This window comes from Taeniopygia guttata, chromosome 8 (genome assembly GCF_048771995.1).
Source record: "Taeniopygia guttata chromosome 8, bTaeGut7.mat, whole genome shotgun sequence".
Taxonomy (NCBI): Eukaryota; Metazoa; Chordata; class Aves; order Passeriformes; family Estrildidae; genus Taeniopygia; species Taeniopygia guttata.
Window position 1 is genome coordinate 26,819,005 of NC_133033.1, and position 13,873 is coordinate 26,832,877.

Genomic DNA, 13,873 nt, shown 5'->3' on the forward strand with positions numbered 1-13,873 from the left:
CTAGAGACGCAGACTTCGGCTCTCGGCAGCTGTCCGCAGGGAAGCGGCGGTTGCCGTCGTCTTTCTGGCAAAACCGCGCTTTGCAGCCTACAAGTGCGGTTCACGTCAGCGGTGCACCTAGTAGCCGCTTCTTCGCCTCCGGCAGCCAGGGACAGCGGTTGGCTTCTGAGAGGCGAAGAACGAAACCGGCTTGTGTGCGCAGCCTTGGCACTGCTAGAGGACGGTGGCTGCAGCTGCCAGCGCTTTCAGTTCACCTCTGGGATTCTTCTGGCAGCTGCTCCAGGACGACTTTCCTGGGTTTTGACTTGGTCCTGATGCAGACGAATCTGGAGAATTCTAGTTCGTACCCTGAGCTTCCGAGTTGCAGTGAACTCGATGGCAGCTGCAGAAAAGAAGGGCTGTGCTGAGTTGCTCGGGAAGCAAGGACATAGACAGCGCCTTGTGTTTGGGAGTGAGCAGCTGCTGGTTTTTTGCAGTTGACTTCGATGTGCACTGAATGCCAGTGTGAGCTGTGCACTCTTATACAACTATCTGGACACCACAAAACAGAGAGCACAGATGTCTGACAGCAGTGTGAAGCTTGCCTAGGAAAGAGTAGTGTTTTTGGAGTGTTCAGCAAATATATGTTTCTGGGCAAGGGCGGGAGGCGGGCACTGTGCTGGCAAGCTTTCTCCCAGCGAGACACGCTGGAAAAGCTTTTCGCTATGATGCAGTCCGCTAGAGACGCAGACTTCGGCTCTCGGCAGCTGTCCGCAGGGAAGCGGCGGTTGCCGGCGTCTTTCTGGCAAAACCGCGCTTTGCAGCCTACAAGTGCGGTTCACGTCAGCGGTGCACCTAGTAGCCGCTTCTTCGCCTCCGGCAGCCGGGGAGAGCGGTTGGCTTCTGAGAGGCGAAGAACGAAACCGGCTTGTGTGCGCTGCCTTGGCACTGCTAGAGGACGGTGGCTGCAGCTGCCAGCGCTTTCAGTTCACCTCTGGGATTCTTCTGGCAGGTGCTCCAGGACGACTTTCCTGGGTTTTGACTTGGTCCTGATGCAGACGAATCTGGAGAATTCTTGTTCGTGCCCTGAGCTTCCGAGATGCAGAGAAGAAGGGCTGCGCTGAGTTGCTCGGGAAGCAAGGACATAGACAGCGCCTTGTGTTAGGGAGTGAGCAGCTACTGGTGTTTTGCAATTGACTTCGCTGTGCACTGAATGTCAGGTGGAGCTGTGCACTCCTCTACAACGAGCAGGACGCCACAAAACAGAGAGCACGCACGTCTGACAGCAGTTTGAAGCTTGCCTAGGAAAGAGCAGTGTTTTTGGAGTGTTCAGAAAATCCATGTTTCTGGGCAAGGGCGGGATGCGTACACTGTGCTGGCAAGCTCTCTCTCTGCGAGACACGCTGGAAAAGCTTTTCGCTATGATGCAGTCCGCTAGAGACGCAGACTCCGGCTCTCGGCAGCTGTCCGCAGGGAAGCGGCGGCTGCGCTTTCAATTCACCGCTGGCATGCTTCTGGCTGGTGCTCAAGGACGACTTTCCTGGGTTTTGACTTGGTCCTGATGCAGACGAATCTGGAGAATTCTTGTTAGTGCCCTGAGCTTCCGAGATGCAGAGAAGAAATGCTGCGCTTAGTTGCTCGGGAAGGAAGGACATAGACAGCGCCTTGTGTTTGAGAGTGAGCAGCTGCTGGTTTTTGCAGTTGACTTCGCTGTGCACTGAATGTCAGGTGGAGCTGTGCACACTTCTACAACGAGCAGGGCAGCAGAAAACAGAGAGCACGGACGACTTACAGCAGTTTGAAGCCTGCCTAGGAAAGAGTAGTGTTTTTGGAGTGTTCAGGAAATCCATGTTTCTGGGCAAGGGCGGGATGCGTGCACTGTGCTGGCAAGCTCTCTCCCTGCGAGACACGCTGGAAAAGCTTTTCGCTATGATGCAGTCCGCTAGAGACGCAGACTCCGGCTCTCGGCAGCTGTCCGCAGGGAAGCGGCGGTTGCCGGCGTCTTTCTGCCGAAGCCGCGCTTTGCAGCCTACAAGTGCGGTTCACGTCAGCGGTGCACCTAGTAGCCGCTTCTTCGCCTCCTGCAGCCGGGGAGAGCGGTTGGCTTCTGAGAGGCGAAGAACGAAACCGGCTTGTGTGCGCTGCCTTGGCACTGCTAGAGGACGGTGGCTGCAGCTGGCAGCCCTTTCAGTTCACCTCTGGGATTCTTCTGTCAGGTGCTCCAGGACGACTTTCCTGCGTTTTGACTTGGTCCTGATGCAGACGAATCTGGAGAATTCTTATTCGTGCCCTGAGCTTCCGAGATGCAGAGAAGAAGGGCTGCGCTGAGTTGCTCGGGAAGCAAGGACATAGACAGCGCCTTGTGTTTGGGAGTCAGCAGCTACTGGTGTTTTGCAATTGACTTCGCTGTGCACTGAATGCCAGGGTGAGCTGTGCACTCCTCTACAACGAGCAGGGCAGCAGAAAACAGAGAGCACGCACGTCTGACAGCAGATTGAAGCTTGCCTAGGAAAGAGCAGTGTTTTTGGAGTGTTCAGAAAATACATGTTTCTGGGCAAGGGCGGGATGCGTACACTGTGCTGGCAAGCTCTCTCTCTGCGAGACACGCTGGAAAAGCTTTTCGCTATGATGCAGTCCGCTAGAGACGCAGACTTCGGCTCTCGGCAGCTGTCCGCAGGGAAGCGGCGGTTGCCGGCGTCTTTCTGGCAAAACCGCGCTTTGCAGCCTGCAAGTACGGTTCACGTCAGCGGTGCACCTAGTAGCCGCTTCTTCGCCTCCGGCAGCCGGGGAGAGCGGTTGGCTTCTGAGAGGCGAAGAACGAAACCGGCTTGTGTGCGCTGCCTTGGCACTGCTAGAGGACGGTGGCTGCAGCTGGCAGCCCTTTCAGTTCACCTCTGGGATGCTTCTGGCAGGTGTTCCAGGACGACTTTCCTGCGTTTTGACTTGGTCCTGATGCAGACGAATCTGGAGAATTCTTGTTCGTGCCCTGAGCTTCCGAGATGCAGAGAAGAAGGGCTGCGCTGAGTTGCTCGGGAAGCAAGGACATAGACAGCGCCTTGTGTTTGGGAGTGAGCAGCTGCTGGTTTTTTGCAGTTGACTTCGATGTGCACTGAATGCCAGGGTGAGCTGTGCACTCTTCTACAACGAGCAGGACAGCAGAACACAGAGTGCACTCACGTCTGACAGCAGTTTAAAGCTTGCCTAGGAAAGAGTAGTGTTTTTGGAGTGTTCAGGAAATCCATGTTTCTGGGCAAGGGCGGGATGCGTGCACTGTGCTGGCAAGCTTTCTCCCTTCGAGAGACGGTGGAAAAGCTTTTCGCTATGATGCAGTCCGCTAGAGACGCAGACTTCGGCTCTCGGCAGCTGTCCGCAGGGAAGCGGCGGTTGCCGTCGTCTTTCTGGCAAAACCGCGCTTTGCAGCCTACAAGTGCGGTTCACGTCAGCGGTGCACCTAGTAGCCGCTTCTTCGCCTCCGGCAGCCAGGGAGAGCGGTTGGCTTCTGAGAGTCGAAGAACGAAACCGGCTTGTGTGCGCAGCCTTGGCACTGCTAGAGGACGGTGGCTGCAGCTGCCAGCGCTTTCAGTTCACCACTGGGATTCTTCTGGCAGGTGCTCCAGGACGACTTTCCTGGGTTTTGACTTGGTCCTGATGCAGACGAATCTGGAGAATTCTAGTTCGTACCCTGAGCTTCCGAGTTGCAGTGAACTCGATGGCAGCTGCAGAAAAGAAGCGCTGTGCTGAGTTGCTCGGGAAGCAAGGACATAGACAGCGCCTTGTGTTTGAGAGTGAGCAGCTGCTGGTTTTTGCAGTTGACTTCGCTGTGCACTGAATGTCAGGTGAAGCTGTGCACACTTCTACAACGAGCAGGGCAGCAGAAAACAGAGAGCACGCACGTCTGACAGCAGTTTGAAGCTTGCCTAGGAAAGAGCAGTGTTTTTGGAGTGTTCAGGAAATCCATGTTTCTGGGCAAGGGCGGGATGCGTGCACTGTGCTGGCAAGCTTTCTCCCTGCGAGACACGCTGGAAAAGCTTTTCGCTATGATGCAGTCCGCTAGAGACGCAGACTTCGGCTCTCGGCAGCTGTCCGCAGGGAAGCGGCGGTTGCCGTCGTCTTTCTGGCAAAACCGCGCTTTGCAGCCTACAAGTGCGGTTCACGTCAGCGGTGCACCTAGTAGCCGCTTCTTCGCCTCCGGCAGCCAGGGAGAGCGGTTGGCTTCTGGGAGGCGAAGAACGAAACCGGCTTGTGTGCGCTGCCTTGGCACTGCTAGAGGACGGTGGCTGCAGCTGCCAGCGCTTTCAGTTCACCTCTGGGATGCTTCTGGCAGGTGCTCCAGGACGAATTTCCTGGGTTTTGACATGGTCCTGATGCAGACGAATCTGGAGAATTCTAGTTCGTACCCTGAGCTTCCGAGTTGCAGAGAACTCGATGGCAGCTGCAGAAAAGAAGGGCTGTGCTGAGTTGCTCGGGAAGCAAGGACATAGACAGCGCCTTGTGTTTGGGAGTGAGCAGCTGCTGGTTTTTTGCAGTTGACTTCGATGTGCACTGAATGCCAGTGTGAGCTGTGCACTCTTATACAACTATCTGGACACCACAAAACAGAGAGCACAGATGTCTGACAGCAGTGTGAAGCTTGCCTAGGAAAGAGTAGTGTTTTTGGAGTGTTCAGCAAATATATGTTTCTGGGCAAGGGCGGGAGGCGGGCACTGTGCTGGCAAGCTTTCTCCCAGCGAGACACGCTGGAAAAGCTTTTCGCTATGATGCAGTCCGCTAGAGACGCAGACTTCGGCTCTCGGCAGCTGTCCGCAGGGAAGCGGCGGTTGCCGGCGTCTTTCTGGCAAAACCGCGCTTTGCAGCCTACAAGTGCGGTTCACGTCAGCGGTGCACCTAGTAGCCGCTTCTTCGCCTCCGGCAGCCGGGGAGAGCGGTTGGCTTCTGAGAGGCGAAGAACGAAACCGGCTTGTGTGCGCTGCCTTGGCACTGCTAGAGGACGGTGGCTGCAGCTGGCAGCGCTTTCAGTTCACCTCTGGGATTCTTCTGGCAGGTGCTCCAGGACGACTTTCCTGCGTTTTGACTTGGTCCTGATGCAGACGAATCTGGGGAATTCTTGTTCGTGCCCTGAGCTTCCGAGATGCAGAGAAGAAGGGCTGCGCTGAGTTGCTCGGGAAGCAAGGACATAGACAGCGCCTTGTGTTAGGGAGTGAGCAGCTACTGGTGTTTTGCAATTGATTTCGCTGTGCACTGAATGTCAGGTGGAGCTGTGCACTCCTCTACAACGAGCAGGACGCCACAAAACAGAGAGCACGCACGTCTGACAGCAGTTTGAAGCTTGCCTAGGAAAGAGCAGTGTTTTTGGAGTGTTCAGAAAATCCATGTTTCTGGGCAAGGGCGGGATGCGTACACTGTGCTGGCAAGCTCTCTCCCTGCGAGACACGCTGGAAAAGCTTTTCGCTATGATGCAGTCCGCTAGAGACGCAGACTCCGGCTCTCGGCAGCTGTCCGCAGGGAAGCGGCGGCTGCGCTTTCAATTCACCGCTGGCATGCTTCTGGCTGGTGCTCAAGGACGACTTTCCTGGGTTTTGACTTGGTCCTGATGCAGACGAATCTGGAGAATTCTTGTTCGTGCCCTGAGCTTCCGAGATGCAGAGAAGAAAGGCTGCGCTTAGTTGCTCGGGAAGGAAGGACATAGACAGCGCCTTGTGTTTGAGAGTGAGCAGCTGCTGGTTTTTGCAGTTGACTTCGCTGTGCACTGAATGTCAGGTGGAGCTGTGCACACTTCTACAACGAGCAGGGGCAGCAGAAAACAGAGAGCACGGACGACTTACAGCAGTTTGAAGCCTGCCTAGGAAAGAGTAGTGTTTTTGGAGTGTTCAGGAAATCCATGTTTCTGGGCAAGGGCGGGATGCGTGCACTGTGCTGGCAAGCTCTCTCCCTGCGAGACACGCTGGAAAAGCTTTTCGCTATGATGCAGTCCGCTAGAGACGCAGACTCCGGCTCTCGGCAGCTGTCCGCAGGGAAGCGGCGGTTGCCGGCGTCTTTCTGCCGAAGCCGCGCTTTGCAGCCTACAAGTGCGGTTCACGTCAGCGGTGCACCTAGTAGCCGCTTCTTCGCCTCCTGCAGCCGGGGAGAGCGGTTGGCTTCTGAGAGGCGAAGAACGAAACCGGCTTGTGTGCGCTGCCTTGGCACTGCTAGAGGACGGTGGCTGCAGCTGGCAGCGCTTTCAGTTCACCTCTGGGATTCTTCTGGCAGGTGCTCCAGGACGACTTTCCTGGGTTTTGACTTGGTCCTGATGCAGACGAATCTGGAGACTTCTTGTTCGTGCGCTGAGCTTCCGAGATGCAGAGAAGAAGGGCTGCGCTGAGTTGCTCGGGAAGCAAGGACATAGACAGCGCCTTGTGTTAGGGAGTGAGCAGCTACTGGTGTTTTGCAATTGACTTCGCTGTGCACTGAATGTCAGGTGGAGCTGTGCACTCCTCTACAACGAGCAGGACGCCACAAAACAGAGAGCACGCACGTCTGACAGCAGTTTGAAGCTTGCCTAGGAAAGAGCAGTGTTTTTGGAGTGTTCAGAAAATCCATGTTTCTGGGCAAGGGCGGGAGGCGGGCACTGTGCTGGCAAGCTCTCTCTCTGCGAGACACGCTGGAAAAGCTTTTCGCTATGATGCAGTCCGCTAGAGACGCAGACTCCGGCTCGCGGCAGCTGTCCGCAGGGAAGCGGCGGCTGCGCTTTCAATTCACCGCTGGCATGCTTCTGGCTGGTGCTCAAGGACGACTTTCCTGGGTTTTGACTTGGTCCTGATGCAGACCAATCTGGAGAATTCTTGTTCGTGCCCTGAGCTTCCGAGATGCAGAGAAGAAAGGCTGCGCTTAGTTGCTCGGGAAGGAAGGACATAGACAGCGCCTTGTGTTTGAGAGTGAGCAGCTGCTGGTTTTTGCAGTTGACTTCGCTGTGCACTGAATGTCAGGTGGAGCTGTGCACACTTCTACAACGAGCAGGGCAGCAGAAAACAGAGAGCACGGACGACTTACAGCAGTTTGAAGCCTGCCTAGGAAAGAGTAGTGTTTTTGGAGTGTTCAGGAAATCCATGTTTCTGGGCAAGGGCGGGATGCGGGCACTGTGTTGGCAAGCTCTCTCCCTGCGAGACACGCTGGAAAAGCTTTTCGCTATGATGCAGTCCGCTAGAGACGCAGACTCCGGCTCTCGGCAGCTGTCCGCAGGGAAGCGGCGGTTGCCGTCGTCTTTCTGGCAAAACCGCGCTTTGCAGCCTACAAGTGCGGTTCACGTCAGCGGTGCACCTAGTAGCCGCTTCTTCGCCTCCGGCAGCCGGGGAGAGCGGTTGGCTTCTGAGAGGCGAAGAACGAAACCGGCTTGTGTGCGCTGCCTTGGCACTGCTAGAGGACGGTGGCTGCAGCTGGCAGCCCTTTCAGTTCACCTCTGGGATGCTTCTGGCAGGTGCTCCAGGACGACTTTCCTGGGTTTTGACTTGGTCCTGATGCAGACGAATCTGGAGAATTCTAGTTCGTACCCTGAGCTTCCGAGTTGCAGAGAACTCGATGGCAGCTGCAGAAAAGGAGGGCTGCGCTGAGTTGCTTGGGAAGCAAGGACATAGACAGCGCCTTGTGTTTGGGAGTGAACAGCTGCTGGTTTTTTGCAGTTGACTTCGATGTGCACTGAATGCCAGGGTGAGCTGTGCACTCTTCTACAACGAGCAGGACAGCAGAACACAGAGTGCACGCACGTCTGACAGCAGTTTGAAGCTTGCCTAGGAAAGAGCAGTGTTTTTGGAGTGTTCAGGAAATCCATGTTTCTGGGCAAGGGCGGGATGCGTGCACTGTGCTGGCAAGCTTTCTCCCTTCGAGAGACGGTGGAAAAGCTTTTCGCTATGATGCAGTCCGCTAGAGACGCAGACTTCGGCTCTCGGCAGCTGTCCGCAGGGAAGCGGCGGTTGCCGTCGTCTTTCTGGCAAAACCGCGCTTTGCAGCCTACAAGTGCGGTTCACGTCAGCGGTGCACCTAGTAGCCGCTTCTTCGCCTCCGGCAGCCAGGGAGAGCGGTTGGCTTCTGAGAGGCGAAGAACGAAACCGGCTTGTGTGCGCAGCCTTGGCACTGCTAGAGGACGGTGGCTGCAGCTGCCAGCGCTTTCAGTTCACCTCTGGGATTCTTCTGGCAGGTGCTCCAGGACGACTTTCCTGGGTTTTGACTTGGTCCTGATGCAGACGAATCTGGAGAATTCTTGTTCGTGCCCTGAGCTTCCGAGATGCAGAGAAGAAGGGCTGCGCTGAGTTGCTCGGGAAGCAAGGACATAGACAGCGCCTTGTGTTAGGGAGTGAGCAGCTACTGGTGTTTTGCAATTGATTTCGCTGTGCACTGAATGTCAGGTGGAGCTGTGCACTCCTCTACAACGAGCAGGACGCCACAAAACAGAGAGCACGCACGTCTGACAGCAGTTTGAAGCTTGCCTAGGAAAGAGCAGTGTTTTTGGAGTGTTCAGAAAATCCATGTTTCTGGGCAAGGGCGGGATGCGTACACTGTGCTGGCAAGCTCTCTCCCTGCGAGACACGCTGGAAAAGCTTTTCGCTATGATGCAGTCCGCTAGAGACGCAGACTCCGGCTCTCGGCAGCTGTCCGCAGGGAAGCGGCGGCTGCGCTTTCAATTCACCGCTGGCATGCTTCTGGCTGGTGCTCAAGGACGACTTTCCTGGGTTTTGACTTGGTCCTGATGCAGACGAATCTGGAGAATTCTTGTTCGTGCCCTGAGCTTCCGAGATGCAGAGAAGAAAGGCTGCGCTTAGTTGCTCGGGAAGGAAGGACATAGACAGCGCCTTGTGTTTGAGAGTGAGCAGCTGCTGGTTTTTGCAGTTGACTTCGCTGTGCACTGAATGTCAGGTGGAGCTGTGCACACTTCTACAACGAGCAGGGGCAGCAGAAAACAGAGAGCACGGACGACTTACAGCAGTTTGAAGCCTGCCTAGGAAAGAGTAGTGTTTTTGGAGTGTTCAGGAAATCCATGTTTCTGGGCAAGGGCGTGATGCGTGCACTGTGCTGGCAAGCTCTCTCCCTGCGAGACACGCTGGAAAAGCTTTTCGCTATGATGCAGTCCGCTAGAGACGCAGACTCCGGCTCTCGGCAGCTGTCCGCAGGGAAGCGGCGGTTGCCGGCGTCTTTCTGCCGAAGCCGCGCTTTGCAGCCTACAAGTGCGGTTCACGTCAGCGGTGCACCTAGTAGCCGCTTCTTCGCCTCCTGCAGCCGGGGAGAGCGGTTGGCTTCTGAGAGGCGAAGAACGAAACCGGCTTGTGTGCGCTGCCTTGGCACTGCTAGAGGACGGTGGCTGCAGCTGGCAGCGCTTTCAGTTCACCTCTGGGATTCTTCTGGCAGGTGCTCCAGGACGACTTTCCTGGGTTTTGACTTGGTCCTGATGCAGACGAATCTGGAGACTTCTTGTTCGTGCCCTGAGCTTCCGAGATGCAGAGAAGAAGGGCTGCGCTGAGTTGCTCGGGAAGCAAGGACATAGACAGCGCCTTGTGTTAGGGAGTGAGCAGCTACTGGTGTTTTGCAATTGACTTCGCTGTGCACTGAATGTCAGGTGGAGCTGTGCACTCCTCTACAACGAGCAGGACGCCACAAAACAGAGAGCACGCACGTCTGACAGCAGTTTGAAGCTTGCCTAGGAAAGAGCAGTGTTTTTGGAGTGTTCAGAAAATCCATGTTTCTGGGCAAGGGCGGGAGGCGGGCACTGTGCTGGCAAGCTCTCTCTCTGCGAGACACGCTGGAAAAGCTTTTCGCTATGATGCAGTCCGCTAGAGACGCAGACTCCGGCTCGCGGCAGCTGTCCGCAGGGAAGCGGCGGCTGCGCTTTCAATTCACCGCTGGCATGCTTCTGGCTGGTGCTCAAGGACGACTTTCCTGGGTTTTGACTTGGTCCTGATGCAGACCAATCTGGAGAATTCTTGTTCGTGCCCTGAGCTTCCGAGATGCAGAGAAGAAAGGCTGCGCTTAGTTGCTCGGGAAGGAAGGACATAGACAGCGCCTTGTGTTTGAGAGTGAGCAGCTGCTGGTTTTTGCAGTTGACTTCGCTGTGCACTGAATGTCAGGTGGAGCTGTGCACACTTCTACAATGAGCAGGGCAGCAGAAAACAGAGAGCACGGACGACTTACAGCAGTTTGAAGCCTGCCTAGGAAAGAGTAGTGTTTTTGGAGTGTTCAGGAAATCCATGTTTCTGGGCAAGGGCGGGATGCGGGCACTGTGCTGGCAAGCTCTCTCCCTGCGAGACACGCTGGAAAAGCTTTTCGCTATGATGCAGTCCGCTAGAGACGCAGACTCCGGCTCTCGGCAGCTGTCCGCAGGGAAGCGGCGGTTGCCGGCGTCTTTCTGCCGAAACCGCGCTTTGCAGCCTACAAGTGCGGTTCACGTCAGCGGTGCACCTAGTAGCCGCTTCTTCGCCTCCGGCAGCCGGGGAGAGCGGTTGGCTTCTGAGAGGCGAAGAACGAAACCGGCTTGTGTGCGCTGCCTTGGCACTGCTAGAGGACGGTGGCTGCAGCTGGCAGCCCTTTCAGTTCACCTCTGGGATGCTTCTGGCAGGTGCTCCAGGACGACTTTCCTGGGTTTTGACTTGGTCCTGATGCAGACGAATCTGGAGAATTCTAGTTCGTACCCTGAGCTTCCGAGTTGCAGAGAACTCGATGGCAGCTGCAGAAAAGGAGGGCTGCGCTGAGTTGCTTGGGAAGCAAGGACATAGACAGCGCCTTGTGTTTGGGAGTGAACAGCTGCTGGTTTTTTGCAGTTGACTTCGATGTGCACTGAATGCCAGGGTGAGCTGTGCACTCTTCTACAACGAGCAGGACAGCAGAACACAGAGTGCACGCACGTCTGACAGCAGTTTGAAGCTTGCCTAGGAAAGAGCAGTGTTTTTGGAGTGTTCAGGAAATCCATGTTTCTGGGCAAGGGCGGGATGCGTGCACTGTGCTGGCAAGCTTTCTCCCTTCGAGAGACGGTGGAAAAGCTTTTCGCTATGATGCAGTCCGCTAGAGACGCAGACTCCGGCTCTCGGCAGCTGTCCGCAGGGAAGCGGCGGTTGCCGTCGTCTTTCTGGCAAAACCGCGCTTTGCAGCCTACAAGTGCGGTTCACGTCAGCGGTGCACCTAGTAGCCGCTTCTTCGCCTCCGGCAGCCAGGGACAGCGGTTGGCTTCTGAGAGGCGAAGAACGAAACCGGCTTGTGTGCGCAGCCTTGGCACTGCTAGAGGACGGTGGCTGCAGCTGCCAGCGCTTTCAGTTCACCTCTGGGATTCTTCTGGCAGCTGCTCCAGGACGACTTTCCTGGGTTTTGACTTGGTCCTGATGCAGACGAATCTGGAGAATTCTAGTTCGTACCCTGAGCTTCCGAGTTGCAGTGAACTCGATGGCAGCTGCAGAAAAGAAGGGCTGTGCTGAGTTGCTCGGGAAGCAAGGACATAGACAGCGCCTTGTGTTTGGGAGTGAGCAGCTGCTGGTTTTTTGCAGTTGACTTCGATGTGCACTGAATGCCAGTGTGAGCTGTGCACTCTTATACAACTATCTGGACACCACAAAACAGAGAGCACAGATGTCTGACAGCAGTGTGAAGCTTGCCTAGGAAAGAGTAGTGTTTTTGGAGTGTTCAGCAAATATATGTTTCTGGGCAAGGGCGGGAGGCGGGCACTGTGCTGGCAAGCTTTCTCCCAGCGAGACACGCTGGAAAAGCTTTTCGCTATGATGCAGTCCGCTAGAGACGCAGACTTCGGCTCTCGGCAGCTGTCCGCAGGGAAGCGGCGGTTGCCGGCGTCTTTCTGGCAAAACCGCGCTTTGCAGCCTACAAGTGCGGTTCACGTCAGCGGTGCACCTAGTAGCCGCTTCTTCGCCTCCGGCAGCCGGGGAGAGCGGTTGGCTTCTGAGAGGCGAAGAACGAAACCGGCTTGTGTGCGCTGCCTTGGCACTGCTAGAGGACGGTGGCTGCAGCTGGCAGCGCTTTCAGTTCACCTCTGGGATTCTTCTGGCAGGTGCTCCAGGACGACTTTCCTGGGTTTTGACTTGGTCCTGATGCAGACGAATCTGGAGAATTCTTGTTCGTGCCCTGAGCTTCCGAGATGCAGAGAAGAAGGGCTGCGCTGAGTTGCTCGGGAAGCAAGGACATAGACAGCGCCTTGTGTTAGGGAGTGAGCAGCTACTGGTGTTTTGCAATTTATTTCGCTGTGCACTGAATGTCAGGTGGAGCTGTGCACTCCTCTACAACGAGCAGGACGCCACAAAACAGAGAGCACGCACGTCTGACAGCAGTTTGAAGCTTGCCTAGGAAAGAGCAGTGTTTTTGGAGTGTTCAGAAAATCCATGTTTCTGGGCAAGGGCGGGAGGCGGGCACTGTGCTGGCAAGCTCTCTCTCTGCGAGACACGCTGGAAAAGCTTTTCGCTATGATGCAGTCCGCTAGAGACGCAGACTCCGGCTCGCGGCAGCTGTCCGCAGGGAAGCGGCGGCTGCGCTTTCAATTCACCGCTGGCATGCTTCTGGCTGGTGCTCAAGGACGACTTTCCTGGGTTTTGACTTGGTCCTGATGCAGACCAATCTGGAGAATTCTTGTTCGTGCCCTGAGCTTCCGAGATGCAGAGAAGAAAGGCTGCGCTTAGTTGCTCGGGAAGGAAGGACATAGACAGCGCCTTGTGTTTGAGAGTGAGCAGCTGCTGGTTTTTGCAGTTGACTTCGCTGTGCACTGAATGTCAGGTGGAGCTGTGCACACTTCTACAACGAGCAGGGCAGCAGAAAACAGAGAGCACGGACGACTTACAGCAGTTTGAAGCCTGCCTAGGAAAGAGTAGTGTTTTTGGAGTGTTCAGGAAATCCATGTTTCTGGGCAAGGGCGGGATGCGGGCACTGTGCTGGCAAGCTCTCTCCCTGCGAGTCACGCTGGAAAAGCTTTTCGCTATGATGCAGTCCGCTAGAGACGCAGACTCCGGCTCTCGGCAGCTGTCCGCAGGGAAGCGGCGGTTGCCGGCGTCTTTCTGCCGAAACCGCGCTTTGCAGCCTACAAGTGCGGTTCACGTCAGCGGTGCACCTAGTAGCCGCTTCTTCGCCTCCGGCAGCCGGGGAGAGCGGTTGGCTTCTGAGAGGCGAAGAACGAAACCGGCTTGTGTGCGCTGCCTTGGCACTGCTAGAGGACGGTGGCTGCAGCTGGCAGCCCTTTCAGTTCACCTCTGGGATGCTTCTGGCAGGTGCTCCAGGACGACTTTCCTGGGTTTTGACTTGGTCCTGATGCAGACGAATCTGGAGAATTCTAGTTCGTACCCTGAGCTTCCGAGTTGCAGAGAACTCGATGGCAGCTGCAGAAAAGGAGGGCTGCGCTGAGTTGCTTGGGAAGCAAGGACATAGACAGCGCCTTGTGTTTGGGAGTGAACAGCTGCTGGTTTTTTGCAGTTGACTTCGATGTGCACTGAATGCCAGGGTGAGCTGTGCACTCTTCTACAACGAGCAGGACAGCAGAACACAGAGTGCACGCACGTCTGACAGCAGTTTGAAGCTTGCCTAGGAAAGAGCAGTGTTTTTGGAGTGTTCAGGAAATCCATGTTTCTGGGCAAGGGCGGGATGCGTGCACTGTGCTGGCAAGCTTTCTCCCTTCGAGAGACGGTGGAAAAGCTTTTCGCTATGATGCAGTCCGCTAGAGACGCAGACTTCGGCTCTCGGCAGCTGTCCGCAGGGAAGCGGCGGTTGCCGTCGTCTTTCTGGCAAAACCGCGCTTTGCAGCCTACAAGTGCGGTTCACGTCAGCGGTGCACCTAGTAGCCGCTTCTTCGCCTCCGGCAGCCAGGGACAGCGGTTGGCTTCTGAGAGGCGAAGAACGAAACCGGCTTGTGTGCGCAGCCTTGGCACTGCTAGAGGACGGTGGCTGCAGCTGC